This window comes from Alligator sinensis, unplaced genomic scaffold, assembly GCF_000455745.1.
Source record: "Alligator sinensis unplaced genomic scaffold, ASM45574v1 scaffold357_1, whole genome shotgun sequence".
Classification (NCBI taxonomy): domain Eukaryota; kingdom Metazoa; phylum Chordata; order Crocodylia; family Alligatoridae; genus Alligator; species Alligator sinensis.
The window spans coordinates 1,988,371-1,997,715 of record NW_005841942.1 but is presented as its reverse complement, the minus strand read 5'-3'; the positions used below and the strand labels follow the sequence as shown (position 1 = coordinate 1,997,715).

The window sequence follows — 9,345 nt, the reverse complement described above, 5'->3', positions numbered from 1 at the left end:
ATTGAATATCAATTAGAAGAGATTCTTTTTCCCCTTCCCTTTTAAAGATCCCTACCCTCCTTTCTGAGAAACACGAATCCTAGTGCTAGTGTCCAAAGAAAGAAAAGCAATAGTCTTTTGGGACACAAGCAATCTGTCATTCAATCCCACATATCTGGACTAATCTGGTTTTAATTTGCTTATTGTTCATTCTGAGCACATGGGTCTGGGAGTTGTAATATTTCTTTTTGAGGAATTCCAAATATGGTCAAATGTCAAATGGGAAAATTGGCAAGGAATGTAGGTCACTGAGATGCACAGTTATAGAAAAATCCTGCCTCTGAAAGTAACGTATGTCATGGAACCACTGTATAAATACATTGACTATTTTGTTCTTCATACTGCATAGTACATCCTCCCCCATCTTTAAATTAGGAGCAAGATGTTAATAATTTCACTGGAAATGTAAAGCCTAGATTTTGCTGTGTGAGGAAGTTTCTGAATAAGACATCAAGTTTCTAGCCATCAGAGGATAATTTATTGATACTTGTCAAAAGGAAGTATCAGTCTAACAGAAATCAAGACAAAAGGAATGCCTGATGAATTTCCTTTGAAGTGCCTTTTATAAAAGTCCTTGGTAATACATATTGATGAACTCCAAATTGTCTTGCCTGAAGGGAAAAGAAAGTAGACTGCTTTACACTGTCTTATAAATATTCATCAAAAGAACAAGACTTATGTTTCCAGGCGTGAGGTGAATGATTACCGGCTGTATGATTGCCTTGGAATCTGGATAATTAGTAAAACAGCCTTTGACAGTTGGAGAATTTTAAACTTGGTATCTTGCCTTCTCTCCTTCTGGATTTAAAGGCAGAGCCTGATATTCTGAAAGGAAGAAAATTTAAGGGCTGATGGATTGATATAATTAAGCTTTCCATCAGATTCTTCTACTGTTTGTTTGCCTGTTTGTCTAGCCAAAAATTAAAGGCAAAGTTGTGTAGCGTCTCTATTCTGACTCTCTAATGAAACTACAGCATTTGTAATGTGAAAATCTTGCTGAAACAAGCCAGTTGAAATGGTTCTTTAATTAAGACTGAGATAATGTGAAAATGGTTTGGGTGGCTGATGTCCCAGTCGGTCCTCTGCAAAAATCTGCAGCCTAGGCTTTTTTTTGCTTAGCTCAGGCTCGTCTCGATGGTTTCATGACATAACAGAAGAGTCAACAGTTTACCATTCATCTTTACTTAATGCATGTGATAAGGATATGAACTGTATGGAGAAGATTCTTTGTGAGTGGTTTGGGAAAAATGTGCCTGTGTTCAGTGATCTGTGAATTTTCATGGTTTACTCAAACTGTCTGCAGCTTTCTATTGACCTCTGTTAGGAGCACCTAGCCTTTTGCTAGCAGAGAGAAAAAAAATGCCATTCTCAGGAAACATTATCCTTTACAGTGTTTAGCACTTAAATGCAATTAGGCAAATATAATATCCTCTTTGAAGGGAAATAGTTGCTCAGTTTAAGTAACTGAAACTAATTATCTTGGTAGAGTGAAGGGCACATTCCAGGAGTACTTGATCAGTTTGCTGTTTCTGAAAAATTCAAAGAGGCAAATGGATTGTTTGACTGGGTGGAGAGAAGAGGGGAATCCTCTTTATTAGGTGTATACCAATTTCTAGTATTATGCCAGACATAGGTGTATAAAGTGGGGGAAATGTGGTGGCAATCAGTTCAGAGAAAAGAAGTTAAGCCTATAAATAATATTTTATAAGAAACAATTTGTTGGGCAAAACAGCAAAGAACTGCCCTAGGTATTTTATTTGTAACTGATTTTGTTGCCAGAAACATACTTGGCCAGAAACATTTAGAAAGTTTTAAAATAATTATGTAGAGCTGAGTTTTGATGAATACAAGGATGATGGTGTTATACTTAGACAGCAGAATAGGATAATTTTGCAAGTAAAATTATTTTATGGAATAGACAGAGAAATCTTTTATCTCATTTTTTTAATGTGTTTTATGACTCATTCCATTTTGAATACATGAAAAATTGTTTAGCAATTGCGCCTGTTACCTGCCATAAACAGTTTGTAATATTTACATACATCACAGAGATTACCTAGAAGAATTCAGCACGTTTAGGAACAATTCAAAAGCAGTAACCCCTCCACATGAAGCACACTATTAAAAAGTAGTTAAAAGATTATTTTTACCCTTTTATTTTATGCCTTTTATTCCCATAACCTATTTCTAAAGATTTACACTGAGCTTAAGATATCATCATCATTGTACAAATGTTTCACCTTTCTATGCTAAACAAGAACACCCTTTTTAAATATTAATGGTGGGTTGCAATAAGATGACAGAGCAGGAAAAAGGAATTGACAGTAAGATATCTTTAAAAACTTTCACTACCTTCTATGTTAACCTGAATCCCTGTAATGTCAAATACTGAATTATTGCACTCTGAGAAAGAAAAAAAAATGCACCTAGACATTACAGACAGAGCACATGACATTCAAAGTCTAGTTATCTGTACCTGAAAAGCATACAAAATACAAGCGTCAGAAGTAAAGTGACTGAGAGAGAGAAAGGGAAAGCACGCATGTCTTGTAATTAATCAAATGACTAATATACCTTTAAAGTAATACTAAAAAGCAAGGCTCTGAATTGAAAAATTCCGATTTTCTGAAACCATTGATTGAAACAATGGAGCCTCCATGTCACATGCACTATACCAGATTTCTTCCTAAAAAGAAAGGTAGTCAAATTATTCCTCCTCACTGACAACATCGGGTGAACAACTGCATTTAAAACTACTTGTTACCAGCCAGCTTCCTTCAGTGTCATGCCTTTACAGTGGTTTCTGTGTAGTCAACAATTACCAAGAGTTTGCTATGCAATGATTCTCTCAGTGACCTTCACTTTCACTGCACAAAAAGTATGAGACTGTGGTGAAATGTGTATGTTTAAATGGCTGGGTTTTGTTCTTGGTTTTTTTTTTGGGGGGGTGGTGGAACAAACGCATTGTTACATTTGTCTTGTGGGTATTTGTTGCTTTTTCCCCAGTGTTCTAATATTTTCCTAGCTGAGACATTTTAATGACATTTTCTTGTCTGCTAAAATGCATTAATGTATCAAAATGTTGCTAGTAGGGAGGACAGAATACAGGGGTGCCCCTATTTGAGTGTGAGTGTTTTTTCACCTAGAACCCACTGACTCATGCAACTTAATCTTCTGTAGGCATTTCCTTTAGCTATTGATTTACTTTTCTTCTTCCAATGGGGAGGGAAATGTGTCCTGAAAGCCTTGCTTCATTAAGTATCAAAACAAAACCCATTTTAAAATGCTCCCTGATCTACCCACTTAAAATAGCTGTTGTTTCATCTTAACCATGTCATGCCTCTACGTGGCTGGTTCCCAGCTTCTGCACCTTTTTTGCTTCACTTAGGGATGCTTCTGCCATTTTAAGGACAGTCTTGGAGTATTACACCTAAAGCGGTCCTTTATGATAATCAGCCGTTGGTGCAGCTCTTCTGAGTACTCTGAAGCAGTGATTTCCAATCAGAGTGCCATGGTCCTGTTAGGTTTGCAAACATAATTCACAAGATAAACCCAGAGATTTCAAACAGGAATCCATAGTGTTAAAAATATTCTGACCTGTTGTGGTCTTTCTGAGGTCTTTGAAACAAAAGAATTGTTCTACTATTTTTCTGTAGTCAAAAACTAAGAGTAAACTAAGAGCTGGCATTTTCTAAAGAGTGTTTTGAGTCCAACAAGAGGCACCTTTGGTCTAATGAGGGGTGACTTGCATCTAAAAAGGTTGAGGACTACTACTCTAAGGCCCTGTCCATACTGTATCTCTTCTACACTTGGGACTGAGAACAAAGACTGGGCCCATCTCTTCTATACTTGGGACTGGGCCATGCTCTTGACCCCTCTAAGCCATCTAGGACTGCCTAAATGCCAGCTGGAGCACATACTTGGGAAGTGAGTGGGTGGGATTTATTTCTCAGCCACAATCATGGACTCAGTAGTTTGGCAGAAGAGAAAAATCTATTTTCCTTCCAGCTTTAGCCCTAGCCTATGTCTTTTTTAACTGCAGAAGTCACTTCAAATGAGAATGACATTTAGAACTACACATGCTACGGAGACTAAGTAGCCTAACTGTAACACAGTGCTTTCAATTATGTCAGAGAGCATGTTAGGTGATAAGAAAGTGGAGACTGTTTTCATAATTTGTGTCTTATGTTTTCATACACACAGAAGGTGCGATCTGTTCAAGCTAAAGAACAGTTTTTCAGGGGGAAATAAGTGAAGTTAGGTAGGATAGAAATAAAGGGGGAATGGCATGCAAACATCATGTTCAGGTAGACAAAATTTCTCAAAATGGAAGCACCACCCACTGTTCCCAAGGCTGCCATTGCTCTGCTGAGTGGCCTGGGGCAAATCACTTTGGCATCCAATCTCCATTTGTTCTCTGAATCTGGTTCTATCTTACTTATTAAGATTGTAAGTTATTCAGCTTCAGGCACAGTTTCTTGCTATATGTTATATAAGGTGCATAGCACCATTTGGCGTTAATCTCAGTTAGGTATGTACAGGTGCTACTTTTAGATCAAGCTACCAGGGTTAGGTGGATCTAAACACTCACTCATCTAGGCATTCACAGGATTTAATTGGGCCAAACAATGGTACACTTGATCTTAATTCACCTCAGTAGGTACATAAACTTAGATTGTGAAAAGGTTCAAACTAGGTTAACCTGATCTCGCAAATGCCTGCACACATTTGCAGCAGAGCTCCAAGGCTGGGAAAGCCCAGCCACTCACCCAAGCCCTCTGTGATATTCTTACCCCCCTGACCCTGGATGGGCTATTTTTTAGCCTTCTGATTCTCCACCCCCAGCAGGTCAGCCACGTGCTGCAGACTCACCAAAACCTCCACCCTCACAAACCTATCAGCCTCCCCAGACCTGTCAACTCCCCCAGGCACCACCAGTTCCCACCATGGACCTGCCAGCCCCTCCTTGCACATCAAGTTACCTACCTTGGGGTACCCGCACTGCGTTTAGAAGTGTAGGATTGGCTGCATGTTCTTCTCTTGACAGTGGCAAACAGCTTTATGCACCACTCTTGGTCTAGGTTTAAGCAGCTTAAAGTAAGCTGCCTAAACCTGCACTGGTTGCAGTGAAGTGAATGCCTGTTCCCATTCTGAAAGCAGAACAAATTACAATCACAATCTAGATAGAGGTCAGTAGGAGAACACCTGCTAAAATATAGTTCATGAAGGATGGTCAGCATCATTTCAGTTTACCGGAATCAACTGTTTACCATAGGTGCCTGTACATGAATGCATAGAGCCAGGAAACAAGGCGGAAGAATTGGAAGTCCTTGCACAGCCATGGGACTATGACATGATTGGAATAACAGAAATTTGGTGGGTAGCTTGCTTCTCTCCAGCAGCTTGGGAGGACAATGTGGAATAATTTGGTATCATCTGCAAACTTGGAGATTTCACTGTGTACCTCTATTTTCAGGTAACTGATAAAAGTGTTGAATAAAATTGGGCCCAGCACAGATCCCTGTGGGGCTCTACTTTTGACCTCCATCCAGAAAAGTGACCGTTTTGCCCTACCCTTTGCTTTTTATTTTTTAACCAGTTCTTAGTCCACAAAAAAACATTTCCTCCAATCCCAGCGCAACACAGTTTTTTTAAAAGCCTTTGATGAGGGACCTTGTTGAATGCTTTTTGAAAGTCCCAATATATTATGTCAACTGAATCTCCCTTGTCATGCTTGTTAACACCCTCAAAGAACTCCATCAGATCTGAGGTAGGATTTTCCTTTACAAAAACCAGGTCAACTCTTCCTTGGCAGATCATATTTGTCTATGCAACTGCTGATTTTATTCTTTATTATAGATTCTACCAACTTGCAAGGGTGGAGGTGAGATTCATTGGTTTGCAGCTCTCAGGATCACCTCTTTTTGAAGGCGGGTGTTATGCTGGTAATCCATAAACAGTCCTCTGGCCCATAAACAAATGAGAATTTTTCCAGCTTGGTTGTACCCTATTGTGTATGCAGAATATTTTTGTATGTATTCCTGGTTCTTTTTGGAATGTTAATAGGCAGGGATCTACCTAAATTGCAGTCGCAGCAGTGTCTTTAATCTCACTCTTTTTGCTGCATTCTCTCTAACTTGCCAGTAAGTGGCTGGAAGGCAATTAATGCCATGGTTTTTGTTTCTTGGCCACTCAGCGATCCTGTCCAACTCTAACTTTTTATGATTCTATGATTCTTAGGCAGCATAGTGCCTTGATCCTGTGCAGATAGATGTGTATGGGAAAGAAACTTTCTGAGCTGACCTCTTTATCAGTAAACTCATGCAGAGGCAGGAATGATTTGGAGAGAGAATTCAAAGAGGGAGTGAGGAGGGGGGAATGTGCTTCACTCAATGATATGTTATTCCATATCATTGTAGAGGGAACTTGAAAAGGAGTGCTCGTGGCAGTTGGCAAGTGACGCCCGTTAAATATTAACTACTTTTAAAATTAAAACAGATCATTTTTCTCTCTTAATTTAACTGAACCTGGATATAATTAGGGAATGCAGCTAGGAAAGGATCACGAAATAGAACAGTGGACAATGTGAAGTATATTTCAAAACAAAAAAAAATAAAAGGTGTGGGGGTATTTTTTGAGAGGATGTAAAAAAAAAAAGAGGTAATTTCTAAAATGTAGATGTAAATCAGCAGCCTCTCAGATATATTGTTTGGCCCAAGATTTGAATGCTTGATAGACAGTGGAGTCATTTTGTAGAGGATTGAAAGAGGGTGTGTTAAAGATGATAACATAAATCTGTAGAAGTGATGAACATCCTTATTAAGCTTTCTAGAAAAATGCACCATGCTGAGACAGCAAGTATTTATAAGCTAAAAAAAAATCCAAATATCAGGGGGTCCTAATTATGATACATTTTTCTACAATCCTGACAGAAGAGAGAAAAATAACAGCAAACATAAAAAAACATGTTTGAGTTAAGGTAGACGTCAAGGAGTAAACATGAAAGCTTACTCTAGGTTTCACCATTTTATAGCTCAAATCTCATTGTATATATTCTAGATCTATATATTTTCTATATATCTATAAATCTCATTGTAAGTATTCATAGCTGAAAAGCTGCACGCATCCAGAAGAGCTACAGTTATGTTTCTTATGGGCATGGGCAGATCCAGGCTTTTTGAAAGGACAGGGGGTGAAGATGGTCCTTGTCTCATGAACAGTAAGTAGCAACATGACTGAGTCTGTAAGTGTGGGACTGCAAGAAGCACGGCAGGAGCACAGTGAAAAGGGCTGCTGAGGCACATGGTTCTGGGAAACCTTAAAGCTAGCCACTAAAGACAAGACAGGTATTTTGCTGATGCTGTTCTTTGTGCTCCTGCAATGTGGGCTGGGCTTTGGGAGGTTAGGTGTAGAGCGCAGCTGGCCATGCATATAGAAGGGCTGCACTTAGAAGAGCATGGCTTAGGACAAGGTGCTTCCTAACCCATTCTCTGCTGGGCAGTTTGCTCCCTTATTTCAGCAGCCTTGTTAGCCACAGGGCGGGGGGGAAGGGTAGGATTTTCCCCACCTACCCTAACTCCCAGGAGCTGTGCTTAGAGCTCCAGGCCACTTAACACATTTTGAGCTTCTCTGGTGCCAAAAATTTGCTCCTTCATTAAAGCAGATGGGCTGGCCAGGTCAAGGGAAGAAGGAATCGGACTTTCCCCGAGAGCAGCATATGCCCTGCTTATGGCAGCAGCTGTATAGGTTGGTCACGTGGAGGGGAGGAGGGGAAGAGAAAATGGGACACTCCCCAGGTATGGTTCAGTGCCCTGGCTCCCAGGATCCTATCTTAGGGCTCACCCAGCTTACCCCTTTCTCTACTGGCTGGTAGCAGCCTTTTTGGCCATGTGGATGGGAAGGGACTTTTCCCGCTTGCTCTAGCTCCTGGAAGCCCAGCCCAGGGCTCCACACCACTTACCCAGTCCTTGCTGATGCTGGTACCAGAATCACAGCAGCTGTGCTAGCTGTGGCAGTGGGGAGGAGGCGGAGGCAACCGGGGAGATAGGACTTTCCCTGAAGCAGCATGTTCCCAGGAGCCCAGATACCTCCCATTTCCTGATGGCTTTGCTACAGACAGTTTTCTGCCTAAGGCAGCAGAGGCACTAGCTGGTCCATGTGGAAGGGAGGGCCAGAAAGGGAAGAGACATTACCCAGAGCAACAAGCAGCAGACCTTGGCTCTAGGGAGTCTGGCTTATTGTTCTGCACTGTTTACCTTTCTCCATCCCCTTTTTGTCTGCTCACCTGCCTTTTTCCTTGTGTCTTCTTTTTACTGTTTTGCTCCTCTAGCCTCCTCCTGAAAAGGAGACTTCCAGCCCAGTGCCATGGAGCACTGGCAGGTCAGGATCCCTCAGTGCAGCTGCTGAGTGAGTGAAGCAAGAATCAAAGGGGCATGTGTCCATTCCAGTGAACCCCCTCTGGATCTGCCCTGCTAAGGGGGTAGAAAACTGAGCATGGGGTGCAGCTAGTTTTGAGTCAAAATGCTTTTATTCCTACACAAAAACTCTTGTAAGGCCTTTTTTCCATGAGGAGGATAGGAAGTTTCTCTTCCTACTCACCATCAAAATGTTCCTTGCCTGCAAAGACTGCTCATTACCTGCTAATTGTGGAGTCACCTAATCCCTTGCCTTTTTAAGCTAACCAGTCAACAAGAAAATCATGCTGAAGAAAACCTCCTTCTTCAAAGGTGCCCTTGCCATATCTTAAAACTTCCCCAGATATGTGAAATGAACTATTAGTTAAAATAGTCCATGTAGCAAACAAGCTTATACTCATCTCTTCCCTCATTGTCGTATGTTATTAGTATAATTGCTCGTCCCAGGTGGCCCTGGATTTCTATCCTGTGTTCCTTGTGCCCCTGAAGCTCTCACTGAGTGCCAAATTAAGTCTTTATTTCTATTATTTTGTGGGGAGAATGGAAGGAGTTACTGACAAATTTTTAGCAAGGATCTTTGTCAGAGATTAAAGCGAATTCAGCAAGGGCTGGTTCTTCAGAACCCTAAGTCTTCTCTTCTTTTAGAAAGAACAGTCTGGCAATTACTACTTGAACTCCTTATTTTGTCAAAAAGGTGCAAGTTTTTCTTTCCATCTGCTTTAAAACTATTCTGTAAGCAGATTTATTTAAAGAAGAATTTTATTTTTATTGTTTATGTTTAGTGCATACAAACAGTCATTTCCAAGCAACTGTCTGCAATGTTTTATATACAGTGGAAATGCAGTTTGAATGCAAATCAGCTGTACTAAATATTTCAGAACTACTGTTATGT

At 40.5% G+C, this 9,345-nt stretch overlaps 1 long non-coding RNA gene across 1 annotated transcript; it reads right to left on the bottom strand.

The window, feature by feature from the left end:
* Positions 1-2,695: 2,695 nt before the first annotated feature.
* Positions 2,696-8,789, bottom strand: LOC102386828. Its single transcript, XR_323382.3, has 3 exons — positions 8,324-8,789; positions 5,026-5,189; positions 2,696-3,556 (listed from the first exon to the last, which is right to left on the bottom strand). It is a non-coding gene; the product is annotated as an uncharacterized LOC102386828 (long non-coding RNA).
* Between the last annotated feature and the right edge of the window lie 556 nt (positions 8,790-9,345).